A 16,567-nucleotide genomic window follows, 5' to 3' on the forward strand; every position below is an offset into this window, starting at 1 on the left:
TGAGTGGGAGAAACCGAGACGTCCGTCCTTTCCTGCTTTTGCCCTCTGACTATGCTGAATGACCATTGTTTTTCTGAAGCCCTGCATTGCAGACACTCTTTTAACAGGGAATCTTTGTTTCTTTCTGACCTTATATTCATATCATTCTCATGCTCTTGAGCCTAGCTCAGGTATCTCTCTCTCCTTCCATGTAACTTTTCAAGCCAGCTACTAGCCCCTTTCCAGGGGGTACATGTGGAGTAGCGCATACACTCTGGAGTTAAACAGAGCAGTGATTGAGTCCTGGCATACTGTTTTCCTGCTTGGGTAAATGTTAGTTATCGTCTCTGAGTCTCGGTTTTTTTAATCTGTGAAACTTCCAAAAGATGTTAGGAAAATGAATGAAAAACAAGTAATAGTGCCTGGCACTTAGTTGGCACTCAGTAAATTCTCATTCTCTCACTGCTCCCTCTTACTTCCCCACTTTAGCTCACAGTGATCTCTAACACTCACTTATACCTAATTTTACCACACCTTCATTCAAGGAATATTTATTGAATGCTTAGTGTGTGCCAGGGACTCTTTTTAGACAGTTACAGGCCCTTGATTTTTGGCAATTATCATGCATACTTCTTGATCAGATTTCATTATAAGCTCAACATCTGAGCATGCGTTGATTCTAGATATTCATACACATCTCAAACTTTGAGGAGTTACCTTTAGACAAAATTGTGGAGTTGTTAAAGTTTGTTGTTGGCATTTCTACTCTTTTCTTTATTTGCTCCATCTTCTTGAGGTCAGACTCTCTGCCTTTCATCTGAAGCCATGGGCTATCTTGTGGTTTTTTTTTCTGTTTAAAGAAAAGATACAGTGCAGTTCATTTCAGTTCAGTCGCTCAGTCATGTCCGACTCTTTGCAACCCCATGGTTTGCAGCATGCCAGGCTTCCCTGTCCATCGCCAACTCCCAGAGCTTGCTCAAACTCATGTCCATCGAGTTGGTAATGCCATCCAACCATCTCATCCTCTTGTCACTTCCTTCTCCTTTTGCCTAGATTGAAGCAAAAGGATCCCAGCATCAGGGTCTTTTCCAGTGAGTCAGTTCTTCGTATCAGCTGGCCAAAGTATTGAACTTCAGCTTCAGCATCAGTCCTTTCAATGAATATTCAGGACTGATTTCCTTTAGGATTGACTGGTTTGATCTCCTTGCAGTCCAAGGAACTCTCAAAAGTCTTCTCCAGCAGCACAGTTCAAAAAGCATCAGTTCTTCGGCGCTCAACTTTCTTTATGGTCCAACTGTCACACACATACATGACTATGGGAAAAACCATAACTTTGACAACAAAGACGGACCTTTGTTGGTAAAGTAATATCTCTGATTTTTAATATGCTGTCTAGGTTTGTCAAAACTGTTCACTTACCATAATAGAAATATAGCTGTATTCACTGTTTGTTGTTCCAGGCACTCTAAGCATTTAGCATTTTGAACTTTTTCTTCAGGTGTAAAATAAGAGATTGCTCCTTGTAATAGGAATTTCAGTTCTTGGTGAGAAGAAGATAGATTATTTTGGGCAGAAGTCTGTTGGAAAATCACAGTTGACCACTTAAAAGGGTAACTTTTAAGAATAAGCATTCTTTTAGAATGCATGTAGACCAAAAAGAAGGCACAAAATTTTTTATTCCTTATTCTGTGCCCAGATCTCTTCCTGCTCTCATGCCCATTTCTCAGACTTCTGTCCCTGGAGCCTGCTCTGAATTTCAGGAAGTTGCCTCTTCTTCAAATTCTCTCTCTCTGTCTCTCTGACACTTCTTTTTCCTTTCTTATCTCCCAGTCTACCTAAGATTCCGAGATGCCCATATGTGGAAGCTCAGTGCTATCCTGTTCCCTTGTGCCAGGATCTCCACTTCAGTCCACTGCATCCCATCCCCACAGCATGGGGATTGTTCAGTCTTTTCTATGTCAGCTTCCCATGGCCCTGAGAACTCATAATTTTGTTACATTTAGGTGCACAGGATGGAGGGGATGAAAATGCATGGAAAGACATAAGAGTCTCAGCTTTCACCAGGGTTTCAAGAGTAGACACTGAGTATTGGGAATTTAGATTATGGACAGTTGTCTTTAAGCATGTGTCTATTTCTGTAGCAGAGAGGAGGAACATGTGTTAGGAAAACTGTCAATGAAAACACTAATATAGCAATTTGAGAACCATAAAATTGGAAAAGAGAAACTAGACATTGTCTGGAGACAAGTAGTGATAGTAGTCTAATCCGACAAATGGGTATTGAGTGCTGACCCTACGAAACCATTTGCCTTCCAGATCCACTTTCCTCCTTTCTCCAGCCTGCTCTCTCCTCCAGGAGATCAGCTGCCCTCTGGCCTTCATTAGGTTTGCCCAATGGGGACCAAATCAGGAAATTGCAGGAAGGTAAGAGAATGGATTTAGGGTGTTTATTCCCCTGGCATCTCCTCCATGTTGACTGTGACTGTCCATGAAATGCACAGCTCCTCTCAAGGCGGCCCTCTTTATGACTTTCACTTTCTGACTCACTTGCCTTCATCCTTTGGATGTGGGGGTCAAAAGTTACTACTCCCAGTGGTTTCCCTACATCATTTGCCACACTTTGGCAGATAGTCCTTTTACTAAACTCTTCTAGATTTCCCCTAATTCTAGTGCCTAAGTTGTTTCTGCTTAGGCTCTGCTGTATAGTAGGACTTGTATAAAGTTTTTGTCCTACAGGAGGTTAATAGGAAAATGAACAATTACAATGCCATGGTTAATAAATGCTTGTCAAAGTGTACACTCTTTGAAGGTAGAAACCAAATATTATGCCTGTTTCTTTCTTGACACTTGGCATTGTGCTAGGTGTAAGCAGGTGCTTGCCAGTGTGGAAGTGGAGGTAGGTATAATGGGTGGGAGAATGGGGACGGAATTGAGCAACTGTTCCAGGAGGCTCCAGGTAGGCTGCCCAGTGTAGCTACTCATTAGAGTCAGAAACAGACAGGTTGCATTAAACAAAGGAATTTACTAGAAGAATATCAATGGCTTCTAGAATCGAAGGAAGGCAGGAGAACAGGTTTGGAGGAACTGGGTGCTCTGTAGGGCTAATTTACTGAAACCACAACAAAAGTCACACATTCAATACAGCTGGGGCATCGTCATGGACAGCCCTTGGCTTTGGTTTCTTTAAGGTGGATTGACACAGGTCTCAGAGGAGAGAAAGCATTTTTGGATATATGTTATATTCACTCCATGGAAACTTTCTGGGCTTCTTCCTCCCAAGCTTCCTCATAGAAGGCCTGCTCACTGCTGCAGGTAAGGTAGGAAGAAAGAAATAGGTTAGATCTAATCCTCTGTGGCAACCTATGTCTTAGAACTAGAGAAAACAGCTCACTTCTCTCCTTGGCCTCCTCACTACCCAAAAGGCAGGGTGATGGGGGCAATAGGTGGGAACAATAGTTACATTACGAGAGTCAGCAAGAATTAAGTAACAATGGGAGGTGAGTTCTTCTCCTGAAGAGCTAAGTGTATGTGCAGAGGTGGGGCCACTTTTGCTGAGTGTGAGAGAGGGTGTGTCCCCATCTCTAGGGAGGAGTAGAAGCAGCAGAACCTACCGAAGTTTCCGTCATTGAATACGGACCTTTGTTTTGCTGCTTCCTCTCCCACGTCCTCCAGTAACCCTCTGCTGTGCAGTTGCTCCCGAGTACCCTAGAGCCGCATCCCAGTTGAGTTTTTCCTCCTCTGATGGGCTCCATTTCCCTTACTTTTCCTTCTTCCTGAAGCTTTCAGCCTGTGTGGGAACAGGTGTTAAGAGGATAACCATCTGGTTAGTTTAATTCAATCTAAGGTGTTACTTACCAGCACAGGTGGGTATGGTTGGAGAGACCGTCACCATAACAACAGTCATAAAAAAATTTACCCTGGTGGCTCAGTCATAAAGAATCTGCCTGCAATGCAGGAGATGCAGGAAATGCAGGTTTCATCCCTGGGTAGGGAAGATCCAGTGGAGGAGGAAATGGCAACCCACTGCACTATTCTTGCCTGGAGAGCCCCATGGACAGAGTGGACTGGCGTGCTATGGTTCATGGGGTTGCAAAGAGTCAGACGAGAGAGAAGCAACTAGAGAGAAGCCTGGGTGCCGCAATAAGACCCAGCACAGCCAAACAAATTTAAAAAATTAAATAAATATTAAAAAAGTAAGTCGGGGGACTTCCCTGGTGGTCCATTGGCTAAGAATCCACCAGCCAATGCAGCGGACACAAGTCCGATCCCTGGTCCAGGAAGATCTCACATGCCACAGGGCAACTAAGCACATGAGCCACAACTACTGAAACTTGCATGCCTAGAGTCCATGCTCCACAAGAGAGGCCACTGCAGTGAGAGGCCCACAGACCACAACTAGAGAAAAGCTCATGTGCAGCAATGAAGATCCGGTGCAGCCAAAAATAAGTAAATAAAATTTAAAAAAAAATGAGTGGGGAAAACTTTTTCTGGGCAGAGAGACCAGCATACATAAAGAAGGTGTAAAAACATACACGACATATTTGAAGAACTGAAAAGTTTGATTTGGCTGGGGCATGAAGTTTGTGTGAATGAGTGCCAAGATATGAGACTGGAAAAATAGATTGGGGCCAGGTGGGGAAGGACCTTTTTTGGGCAAGGGGAGGGACCTTTACTGTCATTCTAAGGAATTTGGACTTTGTCCCGTAGTCAGGGGGTGTATCACTGAAGGTTGCTAAGCAGGGGATGAATATAATCTTAAGTTTTAGAAAGATAACATTGTTGGCAGTGTACTATATGAACTGGAGTTGAAGCTGGAGGCAAGGAGATGAGAAAGGAGAATTTTCAGGGGTCTGTGGAAGAGGGTGACAGACAATGACAACTTCCAAGAAAGTTGCAGTGGGTTGGTAGGAAGGGGAAGTTAGAAGATAGAAATGGTGGCATTTGACTATTAACTAGTTACAGGTTGATGGAAGAGAGGGAGGGAGTCTTAAATGACAAGCAGTCTCCAGTTTTGGACTTTGGGGAGTGCCATTAACTAATATGGAAATATGAAGGAGAAGCAGATTTCGTAGGAAAGATAATGAATCCAAGATAACAAAGACTAGGGATGGAGCTTTGACCAAGAACTTTGATGGAGGACCAAGAACAAAAGGAACCTCAAGGAATTAACATTTAAGGAAAAACAAGAGAGATTTAAAGATAAAGTGAAAAAGAAAAAACCAAGAGACAGAAGTTTCAAGAGGAAAGGAGAATTTCAAGAAAAAGCGATGATCAACAGAGTCAAAGAATTCAACAGCTCAGAGCTTCCAAGTAGGACAAGGACTTTCAATATGGCTGCTTTGGGTTCTGGAAAGACTATATAAATACTGGTCCTCAAATTTCTCATTGAATCTGTGGTTGTGCTGCAACTTTATGATTCCTAATTCATTCTACAAAGTATGCCCCGAGCATCTGAAAGAAATGTCCCTTATTGCTAAAATAAACTGGAATTCTAATCTGTACATTAGTGCTGTATAAATATAATCATTGTATAAATACTCTTAAAAACTTAAGAGTTCTCTTAAGGCTGCTAACTAAAATACATACAGATGCTCATTATTTAGAGTTCGTGAATTATATTACATGACCATTTGCTCAGACTAAAGGAAATCTTTAATTTCCTTTAAAAGCAAATTGATAGAAAAATTTAGGAGAGGGTTTAAGGGATCATCCATACTGAGGTGATAGTCAAAGCCTTGAGAACAACTACATTTTTAAGGTAGAGAAGAGCAGAAGGTTAAGATTGGAAGTTGAGGATATCCTCAAAATTAAGCTTAGCACAGAGGAAAAGTAAGTAACTGATAAAGGGAGTGAATAGGAGTAATCTGAAAGGTTGGAAAAGCCTTAGGGAATCACAGCATGGATTAAAGCTTGGGTGATTCACCTGGTGGAGTTTACAGAACCTCCTGAAAGTTCTGCAGAAAGATCAAGGGGAATGAGGTCTAGGAAAATGTCCATTATATTGGCCACAAGATCCCTGAAGATCTGAAAGCAAGAATTTCTGGGAGAGTTCAGGCCCAGAAGCCAAAACTCTTGTCACTAGGAAAGGAAAGGATGGTGATGGAATGAAGCCACCTTTGTCTTGTGTTGCTACAGCATGCAGAGTGGGCATGAAAGAACAAAGGATGATGAGGAGGGAAGCAGGGGTGGAGTGAAGACAATACTGCGGTGTGTAGAATGCACTTGAAAACAGAAGCAAGTAGAATTTTGGAGCTACTTGAGCTTCTGGGAAACAAAACAAGCAAAAAAAAAAGCAGAACACTGAGGGAGCCAAGAAGTAAGATAACTCTTAGATACCTGGAAAAAAAGGGTAATCAAATAATAGTGATCAAAGAACAAGTGAAGCCTCAGTGCTGCAGGAAACCACCTTTTGGATGGTTAATTTAAATTTCATCACAGGGAACTTTTCATAAAGAGAAGATGTGTGGTACCATTAAAAAAATGACTGAAAAAATTCTGTATTTTAGAAGAGTCATTGTGATGAATGGGCATTGAACCTGGAAGGTGTGTATGGTTCTCCTTTGTATTTGTAAAATAGCAGACTTTATTCTTATATGCCATGAGCCTAGGGGCTGCCCTCTGATACTTGAAAGAGGTGGCTACAGCTATAAATATGGATGTGACAGTGAGGTATCCCCATGAACTTGGGAGAAAGGGAAATATAGTTGCCTTTGTAACTGAACTATTAAAACCAAAATATAATCTGTCTCTGAGAGTCAACACCCGGGTAAGGAGTGTGGTCATTAGGGAATATCAAAAGGAGAATTCAGAGAAAGTGCCTTTGGCTTCATCTTAGGCAGAGAGATGCTGAATTTGGGCACATAGACAGTCCAGTCACTAGAGAGGAATTGCCGCATGTGGGGCAAAGATATTTCACCTGGACTGAGTAGGATCTGAAGGACGTGGTCCTCAAACCTCTCTTTGAATCTGTTCTTGTGTAGCAACTTTATGATTCCTAATTCATTCTACAAAGTATGGCATGAACATCTGAAAGAAATGTCCCTTATTGTTAAAATAAACTGGAATTCTAATCTGTACACTCAGTTCAGTTCAGTTTAGTCATTCAGTTGTGTCCGACTCTTTGCGACCCCATGAATCGCAGCACGCCAGGCCTCCCTGTCCATCACCATCTCCTGGAGTTCACTCAGACTCACGTCCATCAGAGTCGGTGATGCCATCCAGCCATCTCATCCTCTGTCGTCCCCTTCTCCTCCTGCCCCCAATCCCTCCCAGCATCAAAGTCTTTTCCAATGAGTCAACTCTTCGCATGAGGTGGCCAAAGTACTGGAGTTTCAGCTTTAGCATCATTCCTTCCAAAGAACACCCAGGGCTGATCTCCTTTAGAATGGACTGGTTGGATCTCCTTGCAGTCCAAGGGACTTTCAAGAGTCTTCTCCAACACCGCAGTTCAAAAGCATCAATTCTTCGGCGCTCAGCTCTCTTCAGAGTCCAACTCTCACATCCATACATGACTACTGGAAAAACCGTAGCCTTGACTAGGCTGATCTGTACATTAGTGTTGTATAAATATTGTCAGTCTGTCTTCAAGTGCCAGGTCACCTCGGGTATACTACTAAAGTCAAGTTTCTGGACACGAAAGACTGAGAAGAACAGATTCTAGGCTGTAGAAAGTTTTCCAAAGTCATTCTTACTTATATCATGTTGATAATTAGTCTCATGGACAGCCTTCTGTCTACCTTGTGTATTTCCATATCCTCCGCCACTAGTTTTAGGAATACTGTCAGTAGTCATCACTTTCAACAGTTAGTTGGTAAAGAACATAGAGCTTGTATTCACTCAAGAACTGAATGAAAACATGTAGACTAGAGATGAGAAACACAAAGCATTCTTGTTACCACTCTTCTGTCCTGTATTTGTGCGAACATACTGATTGATAATGACATTCTTTTCTCATGAACCTAGACTGACCATAGAACTCTTCTTAATGACATTAATCCAGAAAATCACAACCAGCAGCCTAGATTGGATCCATGTGAGGTAAAACTCGGCCCTTCTAGTTTAGATGGGTTGTCAGGGATTCTGGCCATCAAAGTTACGGAATTCATCAGGGAAGGATGGGAAGGATGGTTAATCCTCTGAGTTTGACGTCATGGAGAAAGCAGATAGGCTCTTTGACCAAAAGTCCCTGAATATTTTGACAGACTAGATAAATTGACAGAAATGATCAGAATGAAATTATTTAGACGGTGAATGCATTCACTGCCGTGGGGGTGTCAACCAGAAAAGAATTTTCAAGAGACCTTGCAGGTCATCAGTTGTTCAGTTGCTCAGGTGTGTCCCAGTCTTTGCAGCTCCACGGACCATAGCATGCCAGACTCCTCTGTCCTTCACTAATACCCAAAGTTTGCTCAAACTCATGTCCATTGAGTTGGTGATACACTCTAACCATCTCATCCTCTGCTGCCCCCTTCTCCTTTTGCCTTCTTTTTTTCCTAGTTTTAGGGTCTTTTCCAATGAGTTGGCTCTTTGAATCAAGTGGCCAAAGTATTGGAGTTTCAGCTTCAGCATCAGTCCTTCCAATGAATATTCAAGAATGATTTCCTTTAGGATGGACTGATTTGATCTCCTTGCAGTCCAAGGGACTCTCCAGAGTCTTCACCAACACTACAGTTCAAAAACATAAATTCTTCAGGGCTCAGCCTTCTTTATGGTCCAGCTCTCACATCCATACATGACTACTGGATAAGCCATAGCTTTGACTATAGAGATGGACCTTTGTTGACAAAGTGATGTCTCTGCTTTTCAATATGCTGTCTACGTTTGTCATTGGTTTCCTTCCCAGGAGCAAGTGTCTTAATTTCGTGGCTGCAGTCACTGTCCATAGTTATTTTGGAACCCAAGAAAATGAAATATGTCACTGCTTCCATTTTTCCACCTTCTATTTGCCCTGAAGTGATGGGACCAGATGCCATGATTTTAAGTTTGTTTAATGTTGAGTTTCAAGTCTGCTTTTTCACTCTCTTCTTTCACCCTCATCAAGAGGCTACTTAGTTCCTCTTCACTTTCTGCCTTGAGTGGTATCATCTGCATATCTAAGGTTGTTGATAGCTCTCCTAGCAATCTAGATTTCAGCTTGTGATCATCCAGCCTGGCATTTTGCATGATGTACTCTGCATATAGGACTGCCCAGTTAGTGCTAGTGGTAAAGAACCCTCCTACAAATGCAGAAGACTGAAGAGACACTGGTTCGATCCCTGGGTCAGAAAGATTCCCCTCAAGGAGGGCATGGCAACCCGCTCCAGTATTCTTGCCTGGAGTATCCCTTGGACAGAGAAGTGTGACGGGCTATAATCCATATGATTACAAAGAGTCAGACATGATTGAAACAACTTAGCATGCACGTACTTTGCATATAAGTTAAATAAGCAGGGTGACAATATACAGCCTTGTACTCCTTTCCCAGTTTGAATTAGTCAGATGTTCTGTGTCTTGTTCTAACTGTTGCTTCTTGACCTGCATACAGGTTTCTCAGGAAACAGATAAGGTGGTCTGGTACTCCCATCTTTTTAAGAGTTTTTCAGTTTGTTGTGATCCACACAGTCAAAGGCTTTAATGTAGTCAATTAAGCAGAAGTACATTTTTTTCTGGAACTCCCTTGCTTTCTCCAGGATCCAACGAATGTTGGCAGTTTGACCTCTGGTTCCTCTGCCTCTTTGAAGTCATCCCAGGTTTTAAATCCTAGCTCTTCCTCTTACTGGGAAAGTAGTAAGTTATGCCTCAGTATCTTCATATGGGAAGTCATAGCCATTTCATAAGTTTGAGACTACCAATTCAGATAGTACATAAAAAGTGTTTGCAAATGAGATCCTCACAAATGTTAGCTCCCTTCTTGCTTCTCTTGTGTAAAATATTCTATTCAACAAGGAGGTACCTTATCAGAACTACCTTATCAGATCTCTCCAGTCTCTACTTGAGTATTTCTAGTGAAGGGAAGCTCATTGTTTCACAAGATATTCAATTCTGATCTGCTCTAATTACTTAAAAGTTTGTCTTTATATTGAACGGAAATCTGCCACACAATATAACTTGCTTTGCCACATAGAATTTAGCTTTGTAGTCTTTTTGATATTTGAAGAGGAATACTCAACTCTTTTAAAATATTTTCTTTTCTAAGCTATAGGGTCACCAGTCCATTCAATTCTTCCTAAATGACACTTCCATTATCTCTATGTTGCCATAACTTGGATCACTTCCAAATTTGCAGGATTTATCTGGCCTTTTTGTTTTTTTCTATCTCTAGCATTAGTTCCAGGAAAAAAAAAATACATGCTGTGTTTTATTTCATTTCATCAATTCCCAGCATAATATTACTTCTGGAGATAGAATACAGTGCAGAATTTCTTGCTTTAAATCTATAAATTTAGATTTTTATTAAATCTATAGAAATTATTTAAACTTAATAACTAATCAGTAGTAACAAAATTCTCTTCCTCGTGGTTTCAGGACTTTCAGAATGGCTCACATGCCTTGAACACATTTTAATGGAAGCTCGTTTTACTCACTTTTTGGGTTCACCCCCTTTTCTTGGGTGTGGGACCAAGGCTTGTCCCTTAGATATTTCTGATTGTGGTGTTGACTAACTAGTTGGTTCCTAAGCTGTAATTATCTTCCTCCTTCAATTAAAATTACATTTCTATATTACAACATGAGCTATTGCAAAATCTAACAATACACATTGGATTTTTTTTCCCTCTAAGCAACTTTTCCTGACTATACGTATGTTTTTCTCTGGGTTGTTCAACTGTTAAGTGCTGAGGAGGACATTCTTCCTAACAAAGATCAATCAGTGGGGCACTTTGCAGTATTGTTTTTTTGGTTTTCCTGTGTCCTCACTTGCTGTTGTGTAGTAATTCAAATACATGATTATTTCCAGCTTAGAAACTGAGAGACTCATGAACTAGAGCCATACAGATGTGACAGAATAATTGGTGCCAATGAAACATTCAGTCAACATATGCTTTTATTTTAAAATGTGCTGAATGATGGACTTGATTAGTAGTTTATGCAAGATATTAATTCCCCAACCAGGAGTTTATGCAAGATATTAATTCCCCAACCAGGAGTCAAACCCTATGTCCTCTGTAGTAGGAGCACAGAGTTCTAACCACTGGACCACCAGGGAATTTTCCCTTGATGAATAGTTTTAGTTGAATTTTATCCAATACTTTCCTCAAATTTTTAAATTATTTTGACAGTGTGTAAACTGAGTATGATGTTTCTAATCATCACTTCAACCAACATGTATTTGGCATACCTACATTCTGCCAGACCCTGCCTCAGTGCTGGGTATTTATCTCTAGACGATCAACAATACATGGTCCTGCCTTTGAAGAGGACTCAGACACACACAGTCAGTCAGTCAGTTCAGTCACTCAGTCGTGTCTGACTCTTTGCAACCCCTTAAACTGCAGCACTCCAGGTCTCTCTGTCCATCACCAACTCCCGGAGTTTCCTCAAACTCATGTCCATTGAGTTGGTGATGCCATCCAACCATCTTATCTTTGGTCCTCCGCTTCTCCTCCAGCCTTCAATCTTTCCCAGCGTCAGGGTCTTTTCAAATGAGTCAGTTCTTCGCATCAGGTGGCCAAAGTATTGGAGTTTCAGCTTCAACATCAGTCCTTCCAATGAATATTCAGGACTGATTTCCTTTAGGATGGACTGGTTGGATCTCCTTGCAGTCCAAGGGACTCTCAACAGTCTCTCCAATCAGGAAACTTTTGTAAGCCTTTTATCCTTCTCCATCAGAGGGCAGACAGACTGAAAACCACAATATGAAAATTGGTTAGAAAACTAACCAATCTGATCACATGGACCACAGCCTTGTCTAACTCAATGAAACTATGAGCCGAGCCATGCCATGCCATGTAGGGTTACCCAAGACGAACCGGTCTTGGTGGAGAGTTCTGAAAAAACGTGGTCCATTGGAGAAGGGAATGGCAAACCACTTCATTATTCTTGCCTTGAGACACACACAACTCTTTAAAAAATAAAGTTCAGACCACCATGGTCAAAGAACATGGGTTCTTGGAAGAAGATCACTTAGTCTTGTGAGAAAGCGTATCAAGGGAGATGCTCTTTGCTCCTGTTCCTGCCAATCCACTTCCAGTTAACACCACACACTGAGATTTTATATACTCGTCTAGGCTCTGCTCAAATGCTTCTTTCACCAAAAGAGTGGCCCTAGTCCTCGTGCCCCAGCCCTGTGTATTCTCTCCCTCTTCCAAACTTCTCTGGCTCCTCGTCTGCACTTTCTCTCATCACCAAGTCTCCTTATACCTCAAGGTAAGGTTATCTGCATGTATGTCTATGTTTGCTCACAGTTATTTCCATAATGCCCAATAAATGTTAGTTTGATTGAGAGAAAAGTCTATTTTAGGTGGAACACCTTGATTACCTAAGGGAGAACAAGTTTTATTTTGGTTTTGGTTGCCAGGAGTGTTAAAATTTTAGACTCAATGTTTTGTTTTTTTTTTTTTCATGGAAAACCAGTCTTCCACAAGTTTCCTCAAGAGAATTCAGTTTCAGTTTGTATCCATAGTTTATGGATTTCCTACGTACAGATCACACTCTCATGAGGTTTCTGAGGTTGCTTCTACAAATGAATGTTAATGGATACATATTTTTTTTTCTCATAAATACTTCATAGAAATCAAGTAACTCGTGTGAAAACAACTCCTAGTACTCTTCAGACAGATGGGAAAAAGTCCTCAGATTAGTTTGCTTAAAAAGTCATAAATTAAAAGACTGCTCTTTGAAACTGAAGGTAACTTTCTACTGAGTCATCAGAAGCAATGTATTGAGCAATATGATCTGTATCAATATGTCTTATGAAGTTGCCAAGTTAGGAGTTATATATTTTAGATAAAAAATTTATGTCTCCACTGAGTGTCAATTATCTTTAAAGTTTTCTGAAAATATTAATAGAATCCAATCAATTTCTCAGTAAAATGCAAACGACATTAACATTTTTTTTTAATGTGACTTTTTATTCTGAGACTTTACTTGGGTTCCCAGAGACTATGAGAAGAGCTTTCCTCGTTCTGATAATTATCACTTTAGCTCTGGAATTTATGGTGGCTGGATTATGATTCCCTCTAGGGGACTGATGCAAACACTTTCTTAATGGTGTTTTGGTGTTTTGGTCCCTGACAGCATGATTCCTTTAAAGAGAGTGCAATAAGTGCGATTTATATCCATGTGACTCACACATTTAAAGAAATAAAGTAGCCAAAATTAATAGATTAAAATTAAATATATTCAGAGCATCCTCTTAATGCCACCTGTGTAATGGCAACCACTTATTCTCTGTGCATTGACGAGTCTATGTTTGCATTTTGTAAGTGTTGTATATTTATTCTGTATTTTGCAATCTGTTGCATGTGTGCAAAGCATTGAATTGACACAGGATTTTTCTAAAAGTTATTCTATGTTTGTCAAAAACAAAACAAAACAAACAGACCCCTAAGATTATGCATGACAATCCCCAGGAGCCCTGAGGTTTTCCTCAGCCTGTTTACTGTGCTCTGTATTTACTTGTTGAATGAATGAATAAATAAAGTGATGGATTCAGGAGACATGGAACTTGACCTAGTGGAAAAGCTGCAGTTGAAGGATTTTTAGACCAATGTTAATGATGGGATAACTTTACTTGAATTATTTAGCTAAAGTTCCATTTGAGATGCAAAAGTTCGTTGAAATAGTGCTTTCCTATTTGGTGATTTTTCTTACCAAAACAAACAAATTAAGTGACCCCAAACATCCTAAATCATAAGTTATAATGATGCTGTAAGATGTCAGGATACATGTGTATCTAACAAGTGTCTTGTGATGCACATAACCCATTTTTGGGGTGAAATTTTGCATGATTTAAGTTTTCAGGGTCCCATTGGTTGGAAAGGGCAGCTAATCAAGAAATCATTGTGTAACCTGTTGCTGGAGCTTTGTATCAAGGGAGTTACAATATTGTATTTTCCTTTAACTCCTCAGATCATCTCCTATTTGCTGTGTATCCTGGAGGTGACAGATAATGCCGATAACGATGACTAAATGTTCACTGGCTTCTCCCTGAGACCTACCTTCCCCTAGAGCTGTTCTCATCTTCCCACCAGTTATCATTCAGGTATCCTTGCTCGTTCCAAATCTACAAGCTGTAAAAACACCAGAGTCACGTAGGAGAGGGAGAGATTCCACTGCAAGCTTCAGTGGGGAATTGAGTCAAATTCTCCCACCTTCATGTCACCCCTTGGAGGACTTTTTCTTCCCTTCAGTCTCTGACTCATGAAACAGGAAAGCCAACTTTATTGTTTTGCTTTATCTCTGTCCAATGAACTCTGAAGTAGTATGGATTTAAATCTGTGCTTTTTGTTTCAGGATTATATATTGATTAGATGCTGATTGTATATGTTTGTTTTTTTAAATAACGATGAAAATTTATCTTAAGCCTACTCAGTCATTTATTAGGTAAGATAGAGAAGTTAGACATCGAAATTGCTCTATTCAGAACCAGCATATAGGACTGTTTAAAATGAGTGTTGGATAAAAATAACTTAAAGTACGTTGGAGTTACTTTTACATAATGAAACATGTAATATAAAATGTAATTAAATACTTAAGAGTATCATAGTTTTAAAATATGCCCTCAAAATATTGGTTTAACTTATCAAACCCATAAAATGAATGCTGCTGCTGCTGTTGCTAAGTCGCTTCAGTTGTGTCCGACTCTGTGCGACCCCATAGACGGCAGCCCACCAGGCTCCCCGGTCCCTGGGATTCTCCAGGCAAGAACACTGGAGTGGGTTGCCATTTCCTTCTCCAAAGCATGAAAGTGAAAAGTGAAAGTGAAGTCACTCAGCCATGTCCGACTCTTAGCGACCCCATGGACTGCAGCCCACCAGGCTCCTCCGTCCACAGGATTTTCCAGGCAAGAGTACTGGAGTCGGGTGCCATAGCCTTTCCCATAAAATGAATGAGGAGGTGTCATATCTTCTAGGAGGAGTCGACTAAGTCTCTCACACTTTTAAAAAATAATCAGTATGTACCACATGTGGAGCAATGTCACTTCTGCCAATTAAAAATGGTGATGACTTACTTTATTCCATTTATGCCTATGCAGCAAAGAAAAATAATGTATGAAACCTTATCATGCATTTACCTTTAGTTCATAAAAACTGAGATTATTGTCACTAGATTATGTAAAGACTTACCTATGCTGCTGCTGCTGGTGCTGCTAAGTTGCTTCAGTCGTGTCCGACTCTGTGCGACCCTAGAAACGGCAGCCCACCAGGCTCCCCTGTCCCTGGGATTCTCCAGGCAAGAACACTGGAGTGGGTTGCCATTTCCTTCTCCAATGCATGAAAGTGAAAAGTGAAAGTGAAGTCGCTCAGTCGTGTCTGACTCTTAGCAACCCCACGGACTGCAGCCCACCAGGCTCCTCTGTCCATGGGGTTTTCCAGGCAAGAGTACTGGAGTGCGTTGCCGTTGCCTTCTCTGAAAGACTTACCTATAATTGGTGCTAAATAAATATTTATTGAATGAATGAATACACAAATAAATGAATATGGGATGCTTTATTTAAATATTTAGTTTAAATGTTTTTTTTTAAATTTAAATTTATTTATTTTCGTTGGAGGCTAGTTACTTTACAATACTGTATTGGTTTTGCTGTACATCAACATGAATCTGCCATGGGTGTACACGTGTTCCCCATCCTGAACCCCCCTCCCACCTTCCTCCCCATACCATCCCTCTGGATCATCCCAGTGCACCTACTAAACATTAAAAAAAATAAATATTATACTTCAACTGGGTGTGTGTGTGTGTGTGTGTGTGTGTGTGTTCAGTTGCTCAGTCGTGTCCGACCTTTTGCAGCCCCATGGACTGTAGTCAGGCTCCTCCATCCATGGAATTTTCCAGCCAAGAATACTGGAGCGGGTTGCCTTTCCCTACTGCAAGACATCTTCTTGACCCAGGGATCCAACCTGCGTCTCTTGTGTCTCCTGCATTGCAGGCAGGTTCTTTCCAGCCTTAAGCGATTTTTAAAAATCGCAGGATATTTTTCAAGTAAATGAAATATTTCAAAATGGATACACTTTCCTCAGCAAAAACTTCATGTGTATGTAATTTTAGGAAGTGGTTTACAAGAGGATAACTAAAATGAATATATTCTGACCAGCCAAGTTCATAATACCCTGTATTTACAGTGTTTTTCCTGAGAATTCCAAATGCTGGGTTAATGTGATTATACATGCTATTCTTTTCTCTTTTCCAGAAGGTGAATCATCTCAAGTTGAGTAACTTGTTTTGAGTAAAATAATGACTCACTGAATGAAGCCTGAAATACCATCTAGTTTCTGGTAGATCCCCCCTACCTCTCTGTGGACTATTTTATTTACAAGTCTCCTTCTAAAGTCTATTTCCATGATTTTGAAAAGATTGCATTTCTTTAAGAATATATGCATTGTGATACATAAGCAATAGCATCTTTCATCAACTGAAAATTCACAGGTAATTTAATCTGAAGGAAGATCAG

The sequence above is a fragment of the Budorcas taxicolor genome, chromosome 19 (assembly GCF_023091745.1).
Source record: "Budorcas taxicolor isolate Tak-1 chromosome 19, Takin1.1, whole genome shotgun sequence".
Classification (NCBI taxonomy): Eukaryota; Metazoa; Chordata; class Mammalia; order Artiodactyla; family Bovidae; genus Budorcas; species Budorcas taxicolor.